Below are 7,048 nucleotides of genomic sequence, written 5' to 3' on the forward strand. Positions count from 1 at the left end.
GAACTCTGGAGAGCGAGAGCCAGAGGGAAGATCAGCTTCATCCCCTCTTCCCAACCCCAAGCTTTCCGGGGAGGACAGGCTCGCAGTGACCCCCGGAGAAAGGGTCCCAGGGCAGCTACAGCTCCGCTCGGTGGAGAGGGGGTTCGTGTGTGTGTGTGTGTAAATCGCGTGAGAAGCTGTTCCAAGCTTTGATAAGGGCTGTTGGCAGCTCCTGAGGCTGTGTAAGTTTTGGTTGGCCCAAGTCGCATGAGGAATTGGGTGAGGACAGCCTCCAAAACAAAACAAAACAAAAAAATGGGCCACTCGTTCTCACTTCAGAACAGCTTACCAGCTTTCTCACTCTCATTCCCCTAGTAGGCAGAATCTACTTGCCTGAAAAAGCAACCATTTATTGTTGCAGATATTAGACATATTAAGATAAGTGGTTTTGTGAAATTTTCAGGTCTGTGGTTAATATAATTTAGAACAGGTTTAACTGTTTTTATAGCTTATAAGCCAAATTCTGTCTGCTATATTAATGTGAACTGTATGCAATTAAAATTCCTCAATACAAATTCATATGAGCGTACAGTAGAAGTAAGAGCACGCTTAATCATATGAAAACTGAAATAAATGCTCTTGTTCATTAGCTTGTTACAAGATTCACAAATGTTATCCCATAGCAAATGCAATATTGTGGAGTGTTGTGTAGGCAGGAAAAATTCTTTGTTTCAGTCCTGAGCTATATAAACACGTACATCATGCAAGTGTGCATGTATCTCAACCCACACACTTTTATGTTCTCTGTTTTCTTTTGCCTGGTGTATCAGGTTTAAATGTTTTACTTGTGCTTTCAAGGCCCTAAACTACTCTGACTCAGACTGCATCTCTATCATTAATGTCTTGTAATTTCTTCTTGTTCCTCAGTAACAATGTTCCTATTTTGCCCTCTCTTTTATCCCTCTTCTGTTTTCTACTAGTCTGCCTTTATCTACGGAATTCCCTTCTTTTCACCTAGAAGAAAGACATTACATCACCCAGCAAACTGTTACAGAACCATTAAGATAACTTTGTTACCTAATTGAATAAATCGAATAACACAAGATCTCGTTATTATAACCTTTGTCCTAAAAATGCGAACTAATATAATCCAGCTGCTAGAATGGATCACAGCCATCAAATTTTCCTAAAGATCATGATTCACCATACTTCAGAAGAGCAGTCAAAGGTGGCCTCTGGGATAAGTGATTTGTTCACATATGATACCTGTGTTTCTGGGGAAGACTACAATTTACTTTGGAGCTGTGAAAATTATGCCACCCAAAGTGCCATGCCTAATGAGCTCTGTCCCAACCAGATGAGCCAGCTTCCCTAATTTGTTGGGACACAAGCACAGGTTAAAGTCACATCATGAGAGCAGTATTACCACATAGGGATCTAACAAGAGCATTACAATGGAGTCTTTCACCTGCAATTTAACCCTGATACCCACCTTGCCCTCCTTCCCCTTCCTTCCCTCTCCTATGGCAATGATCAACATCTGTCTTGGTCTTTATTTCCACAATGTATTTTTTTAAAAGAGCTATGCAAAGGAAAAGATCAATAAACCCCTCTGTATTCCAAACAGCTGTAGTTGGAATGACCTTTGGCAACAGTTTTCTAAATTGTTGATAATTTGGCATGAATGTTAAGAACAATCTGGACTCTTTAGAAATGCTGGAATGCTTTAAGATCTGAGTGCACACACAGTTTCCATAAAAAAAAAAAAAGCTTATAATTCTGTGTCCAGAGATCTGCTTGATTGAATACAATCCTGGGTGTCACAGATTGAAATTGTTTAGAAGTATTCTGATAAACTAAGCCAGAGTCTCTAACCTGGTTTTGTTGGCTGAACAAACTCTTGCCATTATTCCATTAAAAAATCCAAATGATACATCTTCCAAGATGGCAGAAAAAGTATCCACACTGATACCTATAACCTTGGAGAAATATGTTTGATATAAGAGACAATGTTCCTAACTAGAACAGGATGTACCAATCCTCTGCAGGATGGAAGTAATAGAAGGATGGCTCTGTGATTTGCCTCTGGAGCCAGCAAAGATCACTTGGCTGTAAGGGATATGTGTGCTTTGCTCTTTCAAACTGCACTGGATTTTTTGCCAACTCATTACAGGTACTCCTAAGAAATTTGCTGCCGCATAGTCCTTTACCATCACAAGTTTTTAATTTGACCAACTGCATAAAAGATAAACTCTTGCCCATAGGAAGAAGCTTCTTGTAGACATCTGTTAGAAATCCTGAGTTAGCATCTCAGTCCTCTTGGTGAAACTTGGGGGGTAGGGAGTAGTAATGAAATATTTTTCTCTTCTATTCATAAATTGACAGTTTTTGAACCTTTCCTTCAATTTTAAAGAAAAGTTTCATAGAAGCATGAGGACGTCCATTGTCAATTTTTTAATGGCCTACCTTTTCAAATAAGCCAACCTTAAGAAAAAAAGTACTCAATCTCACATAAAAAGCTGAAAGAGCTGTCACATCAGGCAGCAGCATACCATAAATGATCTGTTTTCATAAATGGGTAATTTGCAGAAGACTAAGTATATGCCGTGGGTACCTTATTCTGTGTATACTGGTACAATTATTTAAGCTGATATGCTGATTTAAGAAAATGTGAGACAGTTAATAATGGTGCATGAGTCAAGAGTCAAACCAAATTTTATCATAGTTGTGATTCTTTTCACCAAAGTGAAATTTACACTAATGCTTGCCCTAAGGAGTTTTCGTGTAATACATTAACTAGACTCGAATGTATCACAAAAAACTATTATCTTAAATCACAGGCATGAAAAGATACTAAATGAGTACACAAATATTTTATTTTAGTGCTTTGAGAGAAAGGTAATTCCATGCATTTTCTGTTCAAAGTTAAAAAAAAATAATACTACTAAACAATGTCTTACATGCTGCTGAGGTCAAATCTTTCACACAAACTCCTGCACAAGGGTGCAATGTTGAATGTTTATTAACCTTTGCATATTGTTTGTGTACAGAATGTAATTTCATTTATTGTTTTCTAGTAAACTTCTTGGCTAGCAATAAGGGTTTTTTTCTGCTTTCCTTTTCTCTCTGTGGCTCCTCTTCCATTTCTCTCCATTTACTAAGTCCATGGCTTCTACTGCACTGCTCCTCATAGGCCACAGCGGCATCAAAGTGAAGGAGCTCCAGGTTGTTTATATCTATTTTGTAGAGAAGACAGAAATATGACCTCTCAGACATAACATTACCCTGTTAATTCATTTTTTGTTACCATGTTCTCATTCTCTGCAAGGTGTTATCCGAGTTGCTGTAAATACCAAGGAAGTGGTGTCACACGGGGAATGAATTATCAGGCAGTGTGAGTAGCAGGGCATACAAACACAGCTAATCAGCATGTGTGCTTTAGTATGCAGCTCAGTGCATTTCCCCAGCTTCTACTAAGAAGAACAGGTGGAATACAAAACTAAAGAAATGCCACAAATGTCCAGCTTTGCATGGGGTAATTAAAAGACAAATAAAGTATTTCACATACTTTATGTGTTGTGTGTTTTTGCATTAACAAGAAATTTACAGTGAGTATGAATGAGTTTTCCATGTCCAAGAGGCTTATTCATAATGCAATTTATGTATTTTCTCCCTGCATGTATTATGTTGAAAGGCATAAATTGCTGCATAAGAAGAGGAGCTTATGCAGCTATGTTACATATCAGATATTACACCTAGCTGTGTATACAAGAGAGTTCACGCCATAGACTGACTGCCAGAAATATCTAACTAACTCAGAGGGCAAGAAAATGAATGAATAACAGGCTCAGAGGCTTGCCAAAATGCATTTTTAGGGGACGACATCATATCATGGTAGTGAGTGGCTAGATTATTTTGTTCACTTAGGACAACAGCAGAACATGTACAAAAATGTAATGTACTTGGGCCAAATCAGAGAAAACCGGGTACATCAGAGTACAAGAAAATAATTGTCAAAAATACTTTTTTCATAGTGCTTGTACTATATGTTGAACATGTCATGACTTTCATGGTGAGATTTGGAGTAAGACACTAAAACAAATAGTTCTGTTGTTGTCTGTCTTTTAAAAAATAGCAGGCAGTGTAGGAAAAGCAATAATGTGGTTTTTTTGAAAATAAAAGCAATTGAGGTTATTAGTATTGTCATAATAGAAATATGCGTTGATGAAAATAAAAATTTTTGTTAGCTTAAAGAGGACCATACGGTGAAAACTAGATCACTTTGCTTTATAAAGTAGAAAAGAGAAGTCACTGGAGATGATAAAAAAGAGACAGAGAAACTTGTACAGTGCAATTTCCTGATTCTTGAGAATGTCTAAAAAGTATACATTTTTGTGGAAAGATATGTCAGAACATATGTGTGGGAGGATGTGACAATAAATGAGATACAAAGAGATGATGACTGGTTTTTAGAAGGCCTTTAATTGACTTTAGAGAAGGAAGGTTGAGATTCCTGTCATTTTGGAAACATCTACTACTACTGAGAGAAAAGTTTTGAAGTTAAGAAAATAATGTAGTACCAAATATCTTGAGAAGAGGTGAAGAAAATAGCTGCCTAGGAAGATAAGGACAAAAGATTTAGAAATCCTCTCCTGAGTACCTATTCAGAGAGGCTTTCTAGCTCTCCAACATGCCTTTCCTTGATCAAATTACTTCTTCCATGCTCAGCATTAATTCAGTCTGGATCTCAGGCATCATAGTGATAAATATTCCAATCCATTGTCCTGCATATAGGTCATATAACTGAGGAACACTTAGCTACTTGTGCTTCCCCTTAGATACTTAATTCTGTTAAAAAAAATAAAAAAGGTTAAAGCAATTAAGGTAACACAAGGTTCAAGAAGGATAGAAGCATTCTTAATAAAATCACTTTAAAAAGTTACTAGATAAGTGAATTTGGGTTTAATCCCATGCTTGAAAATAAATAACATATTTTAAAAAAATATAGTCTGCTGGAAGAATGACAAGATGAGCATGAGGCCTTGCTATGAAGGTAGTTCTGCAAGGTGTTAAAACTTCTCAAGGCTTGAGAGAAGCTCTAAGTGAATAAGGAAAGATTCAGTGTTAAAGCATGCCCTGCCCTTTCTCTATCTGATATAATTATAGGAGAACCTCTCAAACCCTGTATTTGGCACTGTCTTTAAACACCACAGCAGTAAGGCAGCTGGCAGCAAAACCAAAACAAAAATATGTGAACTCCTCCCATGCCTCTTGCAAGCTGGCAACACACTGTATGCAGGAGTGACTGTCTTCCCTATTAATTTGATTATCAACCCATCAAGCACTGCAAATATCTATATGTTTGCAAAGAAAATATTGTAGGCTTATAATCAAATTTTAAAGGGCTTCCTAAAAAGCTAGGGTGAGCAATTAAAGTCACATTAGCTACCCAGTACAGTAACTTGAGTTTCTTAGAACTGTGTAATTCTAGTGCAAGTGACTTGTTGTCTATTTATTTAAGGGATTAAAACCACAGAGTTAAATGAATTTTGATATTTGTTTAAATAATGGAGTCTTCTTAATTATTTTATTGGATAGATACTACTAATATGCTTTCTTTGAGTACTATCCAGTTGAGAAGAAACATTGTTTTGATTATGTCTTAATTTTTGAAAATAAAAACAAAAAAAACCCAAAACAAAAAAAAAAAAAAAAAAACCACAAAAAAACAAAAACCAAACAACAGCAGCAACAAAAACACACACACAAAAAAAAACAAAAAACAAAAAAGAGAGAAACCCCAAAAAATCTTCATTCCACATTCCAAATCTGAGAATAAGGAATTAGCAGGGAACTGTGAAAAGAATCAATCCTCTTATTCTGCTCTCCAGTTTTATGTATGCTCTGATGGCGATAGATGGTCTGATTATCTTTCTAGTGTTTTGGCTCCCTCCATTTTTCTATACATCTAGTCTTTGTTGAGGTGCATCACTTTGTGGATGCCCTGTTTTAAGAAAAAAAGAAGGTTTTTTTTGAGTTGGGGCAGATTATTTTGTGCTGCAGAGTGATTGTGAGATGTATGTTTTAGGGAACATTTGGTACTACTGAAAGCAAAGGTTTGGAGTAAAGAAAATAATATGCAAAAACTTAAGTGCTAGATAAAACTTGTAGTATGTTATAGATTAACAACTGGTCAGAATAATGATGTAATCACTTCCAGAAAAAGTGAACCAAAAGTGAAAGAAAAGGCATGAAAGAGGAAGTAGAAAACTGATGAGTGATGTAGTTTCCAGAAATTATCACATTAAATGAAATTAAGAAATGAGTCAAAAATCTCAAATGTCAGCACCATGGCTCTTTTTCTTATAGAAAGTTTATTTTTTTAAAATAAAGAATGCCATATGCAAAAGAAGTTGTTATTGGATTAATTCCATCCTGAGGTAAACCAGGCAGAATCTGGCAGCAAAGATAGTTTAACCTTATTTCATTTTATATATGCCCATAGAAAAATTGTTTGAAAGATTGTCCCATATGTCTTTGAACTGGAGAAAATTAAAAAAATATTTACAGGAAGTATTTGATTTTTCTCATGCACATATCTATCTATCTCAAATTATCTATCTATCATGCATATCTCTCTCTCTCTCTCTCTCTTTCTCTCTCTCTCTGCCTCTCCCTCTCTCTCTCTCATGTATTAGTCTACAGGTAATGACCATTGTTCAACCATCTCCAAGTGAAGCAATGGTCCCAGCTGGTTGACTCAGATAACTCAGCTGAGGCCTTCTATACATAAGTTTTTGGTACAGTTCTTTGAGAGAATGAGGTGTGTGATTTAAATGGGAAACATTTCTGCTGGGCTGCTAAGAGCTTGTGAGTATGAATTAAACATGACTTTATGAATAAGGCTTGTGCTTTGGTTATCTGTTCATTTGGCTCCTCAACATCAGTGTATAACTAAAAAATAATACTTCACTATTTAAAAGACATGCTAGTGGTGTCAGAATCACTACAGCATGCACAATGTGTTTAGACTGTCCGTTGCCATAGGATGTCATATCATTTTAAACAA

Source organism: Zonotrichia albicollis, chromosome 5 (genome assembly GCF_047830755.1).
Source record: "Zonotrichia albicollis isolate bZonAlb1 chromosome 5, bZonAlb1.hap1, whole genome shotgun sequence".
Lineage (NCBI taxonomy): Eukaryota > Metazoa > Chordata > Aves > Passeriformes > Passerellidae > Zonotrichia > Zonotrichia albicollis.